The following is a 17,134-nucleotide window of genomic DNA, read 5'->3' as shown; positions in this document are numbered from 1 at the left end:
CATGTTAACCACTCCCTAATCCATGTGCATGCATTTCCTTGAATCCCTACTGCATTCAGTTTGAGAATTAATGTTGAAAGGGAGGGAAGATCTTCTCCACATTCTTTTGAATGACAAATGTTCGTTTTGAAAAGTAAATGTTGAAAGGCCGGGAAGATCTTCTCCACAGAAGATCCTCCCAGCCTTTCAACTTTTTTTCAGAAAAAATACAATTAAAAAAGGCATCAGTGTTTAATTTCCAGATGATTTTAAACTTGCAGCACATTTCAAACGACTATCGGAACATTATTTCTTTAAAACAAATGTGGATATTATTTATTTTTCAATAAAGGATTTTAAGATTTTTTTCTCAAAGAGTTTCCCAGTTTTCAATCATTTGAAACATGTACTGTCTTCCAAATGCCTGTTCCTAACGAATTGGCTATTCTCCTTGCTTGACACATTCCTATTTTTATGAAATGTAGCAGTTGCATGAGAGGCAGAGCTGCAGCATCTGCCCAGCTAGGAGCTGCCTTGCTGTGCCAAGTTATGCGCTCCATACCCTTGCTGTGCGGATCTTTGTTGTATTTAAAATGACATTTTTACGCAGAGGAGCAGGGTACAGACAAAGGGAGCAGGGGACAGTTCAAAGGGAGCAGAGGGCAGGGTAGATTAAACAGCTTTGTATGTAGATTAAACATATTTATACTGGGGCAGTACACAATAGCCGGGATCCCTGAACTAGCCAATGTTGGAACTTAGTGTGACAATACTGGAATATGACCAGAGTCAGAATAGTGCTACATGACCATAGTCAGAATTGAGTTACATGACAAGAGTCAGAATACTGCTACATGAACAGAGTCAGAATTGAGTTATATGACCACAGCCAGAATCGAAGTAAATGACCAGAGCTACAAAAAAAGCTTTACCTTCTTCTAAGGTATAAAGTCGGTCTCTGTCAACAAGTACAGGTGTTTATACACTGACACAGCCCCTGTGTAAATGAGATCAGGCCTTTATACACTGACACAGCATCTCTGTCAACAAATACAGGTGTTTATACACTGACACAGCATCTCTGTCAACAAATACAGGTGTTTATACACTGACACAGCATCTCTGTCAACAAATACAGGTGTTTATACACTGACACAGCATCTCTGTCAACAAATACAGGTGTTTATACACTGACACAGCATCTCTGTCAACAAATACAGGTGTTTATTTGTACGCCTTTGAACAAATGACAAACAGTATTGCACAGAAACGTCTGGGGTGGTTTAAAATTGACACAAAGCTGCATTTTATCACCAAATGGTCTCAAATTGTAGGTCTGATCACTGTGGACTAGAGCATTTTTGCAATATGTGTGGAACTTTCCTATTTATGGAGGTATGCAGCCTCAAAGCTAGCTGGTTTTTGCTGTGCAGTCAAATCAACTGTATTGAACAGAATGGTATATAACTGCCAGTTTACTAATAATGAAAGAAATCCCCCAAACAGGCAAAAGTGGGTTTAAATTGAAGATCACAACTTCTAGTTTACATTAAACCTGACTATGTGGCTAAGAAATGTGGAGATATTGAGAAACTGGGAGGAAACCATTGACATATTCAGCTATTTTTCTATAACTGCCAGTTTACTACTAATGAATGAAAAATACAAAAAATCACCAAAACAGCCAAAACTGGGCTCAAATTGAACATCTCATCCTCTAGACAGCTTTATTTCTGCAGCGGCAGAAATAAAGCTATCAAAGGTGACGATGCAGGTATGTACCCTATGTGTACTGACACACAGGAGAGCATAGGGGCCTCAGAAGAGCAGGCAATTAATATCGGCGGCTGTGTAGGGCAGGCTCGCTTCAAAAAATGGAAGGCTAATCGCGCTTGGCTAAAGGCTAATCCCAGCGGTTCAGTCATTTGCTCGGTTTGTTCAGCAATTCGTGATCTGGGAACCCATATAAAAGGACGACCTGGAATTGACCAGGCCTTTATGAATGGCACAACTGCAACATCAGCCAAAAAACTAAATGACAAAATAAGTGAACACGGTAAATGCAAGTCTCATATGAAATGTGAACACATAGCGCAAGCCAGACAAAAGCAGGCCATAGAGAAAGCTGCTGAAAACAGCACTGCAGTGATCGGAAAAAACGACGAGCATAATGATAACAGCCTACATGATTTGTAAAGAAAACGTTTAAGATGCATCCAAACATTTTGCAGCTACAGCAGCTTAATGGATTGGATACTGGGAACATGCTGCATTCCGACCATGCAGGTTGTAATATGCTCTCGTTTGTAGCAGACAAAATGGCTGCACAACTTGCAAAGTATGTAATTGATTATTATTATTATTATTTATTTCTTAGCAGACACCCTTATCCAGGGCAACTTACAATTGTTACAACATATCACATTATTTTTACATACAATTATATTATTTTAGGCAACTATTTTTTTAACATTGTGCCGCTAAAGTCGGGGACAGGTGCTGGCATTGCAGATGAGTTGCTTTCCAGCCTCAATCAGTATGGCATCACTGCAGACATACTTCGAGAGCGTCTGCTGGGTTTTGCAACTGATGGAGCAGCATCGATGCTGGGGAAATACAAAGGGGCAGCATCAATTCTGCGAGAACAGATCAACAACAATCTAATCGAGATTCACTGCATGAACCACAAACTGGAGCTTGCTGTTCATGACGCTGTTCGAACAGTAAAGGAAGCAAGTCATTTTCAGCTATTAATCGATTCACTGTATTCATTTTTTTCACTAAGTCCCAAGAACCAGAGGCAACTTGAAGCTGTGGCTGCTGAGCTCTGTGTACATATACACAAGGTTGGTCGAGTTTCTGACGTCCGTTGGCCGTCATCTTCCTGCACATCGGTGACTGCTTTATGGGAAAGTTACCCTGCCCTTGTTACATTTTTTAGAAATGGTTCAACAGACATCTCACGTTCTTCACAGGACAAAGCAGAATGTGGTGGTCTACTGGGGAAGATGACAAACTGGCTGTTTGTAATGGAAGTAGCAACAATGAAAGATGCACTCGAGACGCTAAAAGCGCTATCCCTGTTTCTTCAAAATAGGAATTCCACTGTCATCACTGTCAAGCCGGAGATTGATGTTGCATTAAAAGCTCTACGTGCTATGAAGGACAGAGATTGAATAAATACCAGCACAATGAACAACGAGTTCTCAAGAGCCGGTGCATTTAAAGGGGTTCCAATCACACAGCCATCTGACGCTCAACAAATGAAATACAGAGGTTTCCGCACGCAGTTCATACAAGCTTTATTTGACAACATCGAAAGAAGATTTGATGATAAAGGGGTCCTGGAGGAGGCAGCCGTACTCAACCCCACATCATGGCCTGTAGAAGAGGATGCAAGAATTTTGTTTGGGGACGATAAAGTTATGAATCTGTGCAAAACTTTAAAATTCAACGTTTCACGACCTCTAACTATAAAGGAATTCAGAGAGCACAAAGATACTCAGCGCATGGGGGATAACCTGAACAAACTGGTAACCACAGTAGGTGTAATTCCTGTGGTCCACTGCTGAATGTGAACGTGGCTTTAGTGTGATGAACCTTATTCTGACCGACCAGAGAAGCCGAATGCATGTAAGCACACTGAACAGCATGCTGTTTGTTTCAATTAACGGCCCCAACATTGACACTTTCCAAGCTGAGAAATATGCAGAGTTTAAAGGATTAAAGAGGGACACCCACTCTGCAGAGGACAAACCAACAGGAAAGAAAAGAAACGAGAAAACGATTGCCCACCATACCAAACTGTTTTCTTAGACCGATCCAGCCACATCTTGGTGATATCGGTGAGTTTAAAACATTTAACTTATCTTACTTATGTTAATTAAAATGTAAAACGAAAATGAAAAATGATATATAAATAAATGGTGTGCATTTACAACTTCATGTCACCAGGAGTCTCCAAATCAGTTAATGTTTGTTACTGGAAATATAGTAGCTGTGTGAAATATTAACCCTTTGCAGTTCATTTATTAAGTGCGTGTCAGGTCCAATTTATTTTCACACACGCAGTTTATTTTAGACGCGCTGTTTAAAAGTATTTTTTTTCACAGTAAAACAGGTTTAAAAGACACTTCAAAACAACAGGACACTCAGTACTGCATCTCCAGCAAACACCTCAGTAATGCGATCCAAGTCATTATTTTATTACTATAACATCTCAAAAAGCTCTGCAAATGTCTGTGATATTCTCTGAGCGCTGGATGCGGAAGCAGCTATCTTGTTTGTGTATGTCCGTGTTATCTATGTAGTGTCGGGTCTATCAGTATTCATGAGATACACCCACTATTTTTTTTTTTTCCCGGCTTCTCTCGGCTCCTATCGGTCTCACTCGGCCATTGAATAGTTTTCTCGGCTTTTTCCGGAGAAAAAAGACTAGAGACCTGTTTTTTGTGTCTTTTTGATGATGTCGGACAGGGTCCGACATTGGACCGGAAAGGGAAAATTGCGATGTCAGACCAGGTCCGACATAGGACCGCAAAGGGTTAAGGTAATCCAATCAGAAATGCTAATGACATATTTCAGGTATATAAAGGCTTAAGTTCTTAGTGTATCCACCTGAGGCAATCGTGGCCAGTAGTCGTGCGCAAAATTATACAAATCGAGCAAAAACTTCACAGAAAAAAAACTATATGAAAAGTGCATTCTTAAAGGCGGTGGCTAAGCTGAAAATTAGTGGTTCCCATTAGTGTATGTGTTTTAAAAACATTTAGAACGTCCCTCATACAATGAATTCAGGTATGAATGACAGCCTTTAGTAGACTCAATTCAATATCCATCCACATTATTGTATTTTAGCACCATTGCAGTCACGATTACAATTACAGTTATAAGGTTTAATTACAAACATCATGAAATAATGAGAGTAATTATTCCCAGTGTCACTCCTGGAGGTTGGCCAGACGTCTCTGTGAAAGCTTTTGTATCTTGCTCTTCTCGTTGAATATCTTCACTTTGACAGTTGTCCAATCATGCCTTATATTTGAGTGCTGGAACAAAAAATCCTCCATCTCTTTTTTACCTATAATACAAAATGGAGTGAGGTAACCAGTGGTGTACCACAGGGATCAGTATTAGGCCCTCTGGTATTCCTAATCTACATTAATGATTTAGATTCTGGTATAGTAAGCAAACGTGTTAAATTTGCAGACGACACAAAAATAGGAGGAGTGGCAAACAATGTTGCAGCAGCAAAGGTCATTCAAAATGATCTAGACAGCATTCAGAACTGGGCAGACACATGGCAAATGACATTTAATAGAGAAAAGTGTAAAGTTTTGCATGCAGGCAATAAAAATGTGCATTATAAATATCATATGGGAGATACTGAAATTGAAGAAGGGAACTATGAAAAAGACCTAGGAGTTTATGTTGACTCAGAAAGCTATAAAAAAGGCCAACAAGATGCTCGGATATATTGTGAGAAGTGTTGAATTTAAATCAAGGGTAGTAATGTTAAAACTTTACAATGCATTAGTAAGACCTCACCTAGAATATTGTGTTCAGTTCTGGTCACCTCGTTACAAAAAGGATATTGCTGCTCTAGAAAGAGTACAAAGAATAGCAACCAGAATTATCCTGGGTTTAAAAGGCATGTCGTATGCAGACAGGCTAAAAGAATTGAATCTATTCAGTCTTGAACAAAGAAGACTACGCGGCGATCTGATTCAAACATTCAAAATCCTAAAAGATATAGACAATGTCGACCCAGGGGACTTTTTTGACCTGAAAAAAGAAACAAGGACCAGGGGTCACACATGGAGATTAGATAAAGGGGCATTCAGAACAGAAAATAGGAGGCACTTTTTTACACAGAGAATTGTGAGGGTCTGGAACCAACTCCCCAGTAATGTTGTTGAAGCTGACACCCTGGGATCCTTTAAGAAGCTGCTTGATGAGATTTTGTGATCAATAAGCTACTAACAATCAAACGAGCAAGATGGGCTGAATGGCCTCCTCTCGTTTGTAAACTTTCTTATGTTCTTATGTTTTTATATTAATATAGGTTAATCTATTGAAATACATGGATAGACCTAAAGAATACTACTGTGCGTCATAGAAAAAAAATCTTGTAATACCCAAATGGTAATATTTTCGCTGGGCTCTGAACGATGGTATTATCACTTCAACACATCAGCTTGAGCTCAAAGTGTGGCTTGTGCAGAGCTGGCATTTCAGTCTATCCACCACGCAGACCCGAAAGGGAAGACACATATTGTTCAGACTCAAATCCATATATTACAATAAACAATAGCTGGTTTAGTGTGTATTACCAGGGGTAATACCATCTGAATGGTTCCTGTCCCCAAAACTCTCTCCCCAAAACCTCTCTATGGTATTATTCCCTGGTAGTACACACTGAACCAGCCATTATTCCAGTTGTTAAATGATACAATAATTAACATTTTATATAAAAAAAAAAAAAAAAACAACAAACAAAAACACAATAACATTTACAGACTAGCCATAATCCCTGGACTGTTCCATTATACAAAGGTGTTTGCTTTACATAAAAAAGTAGCCGCATGTAAGAAACAGGGCATATTTATGATGGTCTTTACACAAATACAGTTTGCACCATATACAGTATATCTGTGTATTTACAAGTAGTCTCAGGCCGATTGGTTTGGTGCAAATTCTGGGGTGAATCAGTTTGTTTTGGATGTTTCATTTATGCCTGCAAATGAACTGAACCGTACTTCAGCATGCACCAAACGACCATTTGTGAAAGGGCTTTTAACCCTTTGCGGTCCATTGTCGGACTGGGTCCGACATTGCAATTATTCCTCACAGGTCCTTTGTCGGACTGGGTCCGACATCATTATAGCAACGCAATAAACGGGTGTTTAGTCGTTTTTTCTCCGGAAAAAGCCGAGAAAACCATTCAATTGCCGAGTGGTAGCGACAGGAGCCGAGACAAGTCGGAAAAAAAAAAAAAAAAAAAAAAAAGGCGTATTTCATGAATAGTCATACATGGTATCAGGTATCAGATAATGGGCGTCCATAATAAACAAGCTGGCTAAGTGCGTCAGCGCACTGAGACTATCATGGACATTTGCAGAGCTTTTTTCAGATGTTATAGTAATAAAATAATGACTTTGATCGCATTATTGAGGAGTTTGGTGATAAAACGAGTGATCTGGAGATGATCGATCGGTATGTACGACTATTATTATTATTATTATTTATTTCTTACACAGCTGAACGCTATAGCAAACAAAAGGCTGGGGAGGGGCTGGAGATGCCTAGTGTGTGCTTTGTTGATATGCAGGGCCATTTAAACCCGTTTGACTGTGAAAAAAATACTTTTAAACAGCGCGTATAAAATTAACTGCGCGTGTGAAAATTAATTATTCCTGGCGTGCCTGACGCGCGATTAATAAATGGACCGCAAAGGGTTAAAAGACTCAAAAGTACTGTATGCCTAAATTATTGTTTGTTACTAGCAATATTAACACATTGTTTTCTTCACAAAAAAAGGATGTAAATCCCATTTTGATGCAAATACCTTGATAAATCTGACTGAAGGCAAAGATACTGGTACCCAATAAAGTACAGGTGTGTGGATTTGTGTTAATCTGCATATTTGAAAACCAGTTGAATATTTTATATAAAAAATTACACTGCAATATAATTATATGATAATCGTGGTATTTTTTCTGATAGTTATCATACCATGAGAATTTCTTAGCATCCCACCTCTACATCTGACCCTATGTCACACCTACGTCAAACTTATCCAATTGTCAGGAAAATTCATATGGATACCCAAACACCCCACCCCCAATAAAGAAACTAAAAATATAGTAAAATGCCAAAGGATTATGCTATTGGGGGCGGGGAGTGTTTACTTTGAACGGACTCAGACAGAATGTATAGAAAACTAAATATTCAATATATGTATGGCACCATTACAATCATTACAATCTCACCTGGCATTTGTTTTCTGCTTTCACCTTGTAAGGCTTGAAATAGATAAGCACTTGGTCTTCATCTACTTTGGCCCATCTTGTATACTTTCATCCTGCACAAGATAACAAATACAATTATGAAGTTACTTCATCAGTGGCGGACTGTAGCAAGATTGATTGATGTAGCAATCTCTGTGTCCTCCAGTTTGAAAGATCCACTTGCACACAATAGTGGGCTATATAACTTGATTTCATTAGTATGCTTAGCAATCCCCGGAACAATGAGACCACATAGAAAAAACAATACTTTAATCTGCATTTTCATCATATAACTCTATACATTAAATTAATTTATGAAGTTAATATTTTTTATATATAAATGTATGAAAAATAAATTTGGTTCAAGTACATGTATTGGGGGTTGTTTTAAAACAAAATCTGACAGGGGATATTATATTATTTCTACCATTTTCCCTGCACCTGGAATCTGTGTCTATTTCACAAACACCAAAGTTGGGATTCATTTAAAACAATAAAATCACCAGTTTGTTTTATTGTTAAATAAAAAAATAAAAAAAAAATAGTAAATGGGGAAAACTGACTTGGCTTAGTGGCTGCCATGGTTTTATAATTGACATATAAATTAAATCAATGTCTACATAAGACATATTAAAAAGTGGATGAGTAAAGGTCTCCACACACCAGACACAAAGTGATTTTTTAATTGGCAACGACTCCCGACGAGACCTTTCGCAGCGACATGACCACACAAACCAGCAGCGATAGGTTTGAAAATTGCCAGATCTATACAACTGTTCAAAATTGCTATTGACAGAACTATGATCAAGACTGGTACTACTTATCAACATGATGTGGAAATTATGAGTGTCTTCTCTGATGGTATTTCAACACATATGGCAATAAATCACACATACCAGGCTTATCCAGTTCTTTCGAAATGGACTCCCATATATTCCCTTTCAAATCTGTATCTTTATAATTGTGATGGCCTTTGTCATAAAGCTCTGGGTAGTTTTTCAACGACAAGTATTTTTCCTCCGTCATTTTGGAAACTGCTTCACCCTGCTGGACCACGTGCATTGAAGCTGTTCTCCGATTGCTCAATGCCCTAGTTGACGTGCGTCAAATCGCAAAAAATCGGATTCAATCCTATTTATTTCTCGTCAGTCCAGTGCTGCCCTGGTACCGTTCCTGCGTAGCTTGTCGTGTGAAAGATACTTATCAAAAGTATAGGTTCTATTCATTTTGACGCATCACTGCACAGTTTCGCTTGTCGCATTGCATCTTAAGTGCCCGAAATGCCTTATAAATGCATATGCACAACAGTATCTCTTTCATACTGACCGGAAATTTCAGTTTTTCACCACCACCATCCCTGTACTGTAACAATCGTCCGCTAACAACACCTTTTGGATTTTCTTTTCCACTGTCCCCTTAATTGACCTGGCTGTGTGGCATGGAGCATTGTCCTGCTGGAAAAACCAATCCTCAGAGTTGGGGAACATTGTCAGAGCAGAAGGAAGCAAGTTTTCTTCCAGGACAACCTTGTACTTGGCTTGATTCATGCGTCCTTCACAAAGACAAATCTGCCCGATTCCAGCCTTGCTGAAGCACCCCCAGATGAGTCCAATTTTCAGCTTTGCCCAACACCTGGTCGTCTAATGGTTAGACGGAGACCTGGAGAGGCCTACAAGCCACAGTGTCTCGCACCCACTGTGAAATGTGGTGGAGGATCGGTGATGATCTGGGGGTGCTTCAGCAAGGCTGGAATCGGGTAGCTTTGGCATGAAGCAAGCCAAGTACAAGGTTGTCCTGGAAGAAAACTTGCTTCCTTCTGCTCTGACAATGTTCCCCAACTCTGAGGATTGGTTTTTCCAGCAGGACAATGCTCCATGCCACACAGCCAGGTCAATCAAGGTGTGGATGGAGGACCACCAGATCAAGACCCTGTCATGGCCAGCCCAATCTCCAGACCTGAACCCCATTGAAAACCTCTGGAATGTGATCAAGAGGAAGATGGATGGTCACAAGCCATCAAACAAAGCCGAGCTGCTTGAATTTTTGCGCCAGGAGTGGCATAAAGTCACCCAACATCAATGTGAAAGACTGGTGGAGAGCATGCCAAGACGCATGAAAGCTATGCTTGAAAATCAGGGTTATTCCACCAAATATTGATTTCTGAACTCTTCCTAAGTTAAAACATTAGTATTGTGGTGTTTTAAAAATGAATATGAACTTATTTTCTTTGCATTATTCGAGGTCTGACAACACTGCATCTTTTTTGTTATTTTGACCAGTTGTCATTTTCTGCAAATAAATGCTCTAAATGACAATATTTTTATTTGGAATTTGGGAGAAATGTTGTCAGTAGTTTATAGAATAAAACAAAAATGTTCATTTTACCCAAACACATACCTATAAATAGTAAAACCAGAGAAACTGATAATTTTGCAGTGGTCTCTTAATTTTTTCCAGAGCTGTATATATTTTTCAAACAAGCGCAAGGTGGTGGTGCAAGCTCTGTCTCACAGTGAGGAGAAAAATTAGGCACTATTATCTTGTGGATTCTGAGATGTTAGTAAAGGTTCCGAAATAATTGTATTTTATCTTGCTCTTAATTGTATTAATACTTGTACTGTGATTCTTGAAATGTATTTTTGTTTACGACTGTAAGTCGCCCTGGATAAGGGCGTCTGCTAAGAAATAATAATAATGACACAGATAATGACCCTTGTCCAACAGAATGTTATAATACAGTAGTGTACCAAATTTGAAGATATCGCAAAGCATGTGTCAACTATCATTGGTAATGGTTCTTAATTTCTAATGAACAAATAAGAAACCTTACCTTATCATTAAGCATTGGAAAAATGAAGGATTCTGTGCTTGACATGGGATGCTGTGCTTGACATTGCATTTTAGATCACAAGGACTTAAAATGCAAATCAAAAGAAATGAATTCTCACAGTAAAAAAAAAAAAAGTGATTTTTTTTATAGGAAGAGAATAAAGAACAGCCAAAAAAAAAAAACCTTAGTCTTGGGGGACCATCCCACTAAAAAACGCTTCGTCCTAAAAGGGTTCAATTCAAATATCACTACTTTTATAACTTATCAGCCTGTGATGCAACTCATGTCTTGGCAAAGTACTGAATTATTTATTAAGAAACAAAATAAAGCACACATAAAAAATAGAAGAATATGAAGCCAATATCTCAAAGCGTTTGGTCTTTATTTTCCAGAAACGAACGTCGCATGACCGCAATTTGGCAGCCATCTTAGGTCACAGATCAACGTGACCAGTAGTTAGATTTTTCTAGAGGAGTTTCCACAATGCAGAGAATATAAATTCAACATTGCGATCAGTTCAGAAGATCAAAGCAGTTATAGGTGTGATGAGGCTGGTAATGTCTGCAGATTTACAAAAAACATACAAGCTTCCCTCACGTGGATGCTTAAAGAAAAGCCATTTAAATGTCATATCAAGATGCCACCCAACACTGAAAATATTAACTGGCTGACGTGGACATAGACCTTTGGGAGACAGTCCCCATAATGTGACATTCAACAGTATATTGTAGCGCCCTTTCTGATTTAACATGAAATCACCTTGTGGGGACATATTATATGTCTCCCAAAGGTAGAGACTTATCAAAAACAATATTTCTCTCCAGTAGCGACAGGCTCCGAGACTGATAATTAATGGAGTGACTTGTGGAGATATACACTGCTGTGAAAAAGTCTTAGACATTTTGCACAATTTTATTTCTTTTTTCTGGAGGGGGGGGGCGGGTTATACTACCATAGAATCAACCTGATTTAATACTACCATGTCATGTATACATTTTATATCAAATAAAAATACATCCCCCCCCCCCCCGTTGAGAACCATACCTACAGTGAAACATGGAGGAGGCTCGGTTATGTTTTGGGGCTGCTTTGCTGCGCCTGGCACAGGGTGCCTTGAATCTGTGCAGGGCACAATGAAATCTCAAGACTATCAAGGCATTCTGGAGCGAAACATACTGCCCAGTGTCAGAAAGCTCTGTCTCAGTCGCAGGTCATGGGTCCTCCAACAGGATAATGACCCAAAACACACAGCTAAAAGCACCCAAGAATAGATAAGAACAAAACATTGGACTATTCTGAAGTGGCCTTCTATGAGTCCTGATCTGAATCCTATCAAACATCTATGGAAAGAGCTGGATAAATGTGATGGGTTAGCTACTACAACACTTCATATTAGCTGCTCAAGTATAGTTTATTTTGAGATATTGTAACTCGAGAATGTGTCTAAGACTTTTGCACAGCAATGTACATTTGGTGGCTTTTGTCTGCATTAGAGATGAACACACAAGTAAATGCCTCAAACTGTATCTACCTGGGTTGTTTAGGCAGCAACTTTCAAGCCAATCCAGCTGTCCCTTGTTCTGAATGTCTTCTGGTTGTCCATCATTGTGAGGCCCTTCCTGTCCTCCTTCAGTTGTGAACATACCTCTTGTTACTTTAGTCCCGATCCCATTGAGGGGATTCTCTATCTCAGCCACCCCTTGAAGTCTCCCACCTAGCTGGCCCCTGTCTGAATAAGACTCTTGTTCCGAAGTTTCTGAAAGAAGAGAATCACATGCACGGTAACAGTAGATGTGAAACACATGAAATCACTTTGTAGGGGCATGTTATATGTCTCCCAAAGGTAGAGAGAGTCCCCATAATGTGATATTCAGCAGTATATAGTGAAGTACTTCCTGATTTAATTACCATATTCCAAGAGTGGGGAAGGATCCAAGGGTTTCTGCCCATCCATTTTCTCAGCCATCTCTTGGTTCTCTGCCATCTTGAGTCCTTCAACCATGAGTAATGTGGCATGGACCTTAAGAAAAAAATAAATAATAATAATAATAATAATAATAATAATAATAATAATAATTGACCACTACACTGCCTGTGCACTAACATGGATTTGTGGTTTGCGGATAACATTTACATTTTTATATGGACATATACATGTAAACAAAAGTTGCAGTTTTGACAGTTAACTACCATATTCCTTCATTTTAAGATGCACTTTAACCATTATTTTGCTTCTCAAAAATATCCTGCGTCTTAAATTAGAGTACAGTAGTGATGTGTGTATTAAAAATCACCAACAAAAGACGCGACTACCCGAGTACATAAACAGCAAAGTGACTGACTGACGAGAAAAGGCGAACAAAGACGTCCCTGCCCGATCTCGAATCATCCATGACATGCAGGCAGCCATTTTCAAAGAAGCATCATTAGCTTCCTGAGGAATTTAAAAAGATATGTTTTTACTACTTCAGTGTTTCTAACAAATGTTTCTGATCAGACCCCCATAATTTTCGACATGCCAAGCAATACCACAGTTCACAAATTGGGAGAAAAACAGGTGTGAGTAATGATGACTGGAAATGGGAAGCAGCACATAACTGTATGCTGTGTGTGATAGCAAACAACTGCAAACTGCCTCCATATCAATCAATCAATCAATCAATCAATCTTTAGTTTTGTATAGCGCTTTACATGATAAAAAACACATACAAATATATATATATATATATATATATACAGACGTGCTCGAATTTGTTGGTACCCTTACAGCTCATTGAAATAATGCTTCATTCCTCCTGAAAAGTGATGAAATTAAAAGCTATTTTATCATGTATACTTGCATGCCTTTGGTATGTCATAGAATAAAGCAAAGAAGCTGTGAAAAGAGATGAATTATTGCTTATTCTACAAAGATATTCTAAAATGGCCTGGACACATTTGTTGGTACCCCTTAGAAAATAAATAAATAATTGGATTATAGAGATATTTCAAACTAATTAGTTTCCTTAATTAGTATCACACATGTCTCCAATCTTGTAATCAGTCATTCAGCCTATTTAAATGGAGAAAAGTAGTCACTGTGCTGTTTGGTACCATTGTGTGCACCACACTGAACATGGACCAGAGAAAGCAAAGGAGAGAGTTGTCTGAGGAGATCAGAAAGAAAATAATAGACGAGCATGGTAAAGGTAAAGGCTACAAGACCATCTCCAAGCAGCTTGATGTTCCTGTGACAACAGTTGCAAATATTATTAAGAAGTTTAAGGTCCATGGAACTGTAGCCAACCTCCCTGGGAGCGGCCGCAAGAGGAAAATCGACCCCAGAGTGAACAGAAGGATAGTGCGAATGGTAGAAAAAGAACCAAGGATAACTGCCAAAGAGATACAAGCTGAACTCCAAGGTGAAGGTACGTCAGTTTCTGATCGCACCATCCGTCGCTTTTTGAGCGAAAGTGGGCTCCATGGAAGAAGACCCAGGAGGACTCCACTTTTGAAAGAAAAACATAAAAAAGCCAGACTGGAATTTGCTAAAATGCATATTGACAAGCCACAATCCTTCTGGGAGAATGTCCTTTGGACAGATGAGTCAAAACTGGAGCTTTTTGGCAAGTCACATCAGCTCTATGTTCACAGACGAAAAAATGAAGCTTTCAAAGAAAAGAACACCATACCTACAGTGAAACATGGAGGAGGCTCGGTTATGTTTTGGGGCTGCTTTGCTGCGCCTGGCACAGGGTGCCTTGAATCTGTGCAGGGCACAATGAAATCTCAAGACTATTAAGGCATTCTGGAGCGAAACGTACTGCCCAGTGTCAGAAAGCTCTGTCTCAGTCGCAGGTCATGGGTCCTCCAACAGGATAATGACCCAAAACACACAGCTAAAAGCACCCAAGAATGGATAAGAACAAAACATTGGACTATTCTGAAGTGGCCTTCTATGAGTCCTGATCTGAATCCTATCGAACATCTATGGAAAGAGCTGAAACTTGCAGTCTGGAGAAGGCACCCATCAAACCTGAGACAGCTGGGGCAGTTTGCTCAGGAAGAGTGGGCCAAACTACCTGTTAACAGGTGCAGAAGTCTCATTGAGAGCTACAGAAAACGTTTGATTGCAGTGATTGCCTCTAAAGGTTGTGCAACAAAATATTAGGTTAGCGGTCCCATCATTTTTGTCCATGCCATTTTCATTTGTTTTCTTATTTACAATATTATGTTGAATAAAAAATCAAAAGCAAAGTCTGATTTCTATTAAATATGGAATAAACAATGGCGGATGCCAATTACTTTTGTCAGTTTTAAGTTATTACAGAGAAAATTGTGCATTCTTCGTTTTTTGTGGAGGGGTACCAACAAATTTGAGCACGTCTGTATATATATATCAATAATCAGAAAATAGAACACACATAGAAATATATATATATATATATATATATATATATATATATATATATATATATATAAAATCAGCAATAAAACACACATATAATTATATGTTATATACATATACAGAAGCGAGAGAATATCACTTTAAAAACTTGCGTAAGCTAAGCTATACAAGTGTGTTTTTAAATGAGATTTAAAAGCATTGGCAGAAGGAGCTTCCTTTATAGTACTGGGAAGTCGTTCCATAATTTCGGTGCAATGTAACTCAAGCATCTACCACCTGAGTTTTGTTTCTGAATACTTGGTATGGAAAGTAGCCTGGCATCCTGTGATCGAAGTGGACGATTAGGAACGTATGGTTTTAAAAGATCCTTTAAATAGGGTGGAGCTAAGCAATTTAGAGCCTTGTGGGATAATAATAGCACCTTAAAATCGATCCTAAATCGAACAGGAAGCAAATGCAAGGACGCTAGCACAGGGGTGATATGATCTTGTTTCTTACTCCCAGTTAAAACTCTTGCAGCAGCATTCTGTACAAGTTGCAGCCGAGATATAACATTGTTACTAATACCAGCAAAAAGGCTGTTACATTAATCAATCCTTGAAGATATAAAAGCATGCACCAATCTCTCTGCATTCTGCTTGGAAAGCATACCTCTCAGTCTAGCTATGTTTCTTAAATGAAAAAAGAACATTTTTGTAACATTTTTAATGTGTGATTCAAAGGAGAGGTCTGAATCAAAAGTGACACCTAGGTTTTTTTTATCTCTGCTCTAGAATCTGTACAGAGACCGTCGAGTAGAAAATCAGATGAATCTATGTTCTTGTATTGCTTCTGAGGTCTCATTATCATCAATTCTGTTTTGTCTGAGTTTAACATTAAAAAGCTTTTAAACATCCAATGTTTAATGTCAGCAAGGCAGGTATTCAAAATATTAGCAGCAGATACATCACCCTGTTTGAGAGACAGGCAAAGCTGAGTGTCATCAGCATAGCAATGAAAATGAACTCTGTGTCTACGAATGATATTTCCCAAAGGTAACATATATAGAGAGAACAGAATTGGGCCAAGAATTGAACCCTGAGGAACCCCACACGTAACCTTTGACATAAAATAGGTCGCCTCCTCAACTTTAACAAACTGAAACCTATTAGAGAGATAGGATCTGAACCAGAACAAGACAGTACCTGACAATCCCACTAAATGTTCAAGGCGATTAATTATGACAGAATGATCAATGGTGTTGAAAGCAGCACTTAGATCCAGTAGAACAAGTACTGAAGGCGAGCCCATGTCAGAAGTCATCAACATATCATTTACCACTCGAATTAGTGCCGTCTCGGTGCTATGATAAGGCCTGAAACCTGACTGAAATTTCTCAGAAATATTCTGTGCAGCAAGAAATCTATTTAATTGTTCAGCCACTACTCTTCTAACACTTTGGACAAAAAAAGGGAGATTAGAAATAGGCCTGTAATTATTAAGCACATTGGGATCAAGGGTAGGCTTCTTGAGCAGGGGTTTTACTACGCAGTCTTCAAAGAATTTGGAACAGTACTTGATGAGAGTGAGCTGTTAATAATATTTAAAACTGTGTTATTTATTTTTGGATATACTTTTCTCAAAAGTGTAGTAGGAATGGGATCTAATGCACATGTTGTGGGTTTAGTCTTTTTAATTATGGCATCCGGCTCTTGTTCACATGTCAAGCAAAAGTGCTGTAAGATTTGGTTGGGTTCAGACGGACCAAGAATATTTGTATAATTGTTTATATCAGTATGTAGTTGCTCAACTGATTCCTAATGTCGGTCACTTTTTTATTGAAGTGATTCACAGCTTACTGGAGGAATATTCTGTGTAACGCGCTCTGATTGCGGATTTGTTAATCTTGCTGTTGACTGAAAAATAAATCTGATTTTTGTCAACAAGATC

The sequence above is a fragment of the Acipenser ruthenus genome, unplaced genomic scaffold (genome assembly GCF_902713425.1).
Source record: "Acipenser ruthenus unplaced genomic scaffold, fAciRut3.2 maternal haplotype, whole genome shotgun sequence".
Classification (NCBI taxonomy): domain Eukaryota; kingdom Metazoa; phylum Chordata; class Actinopteri; order Acipenseriformes; family Acipenseridae; genus Acipenser; species Acipenser ruthenus.
The sequence above is the reverse complement of the archived record's forward strand: the minus strand, read 5'-3'. Positions refer to the sequence as shown.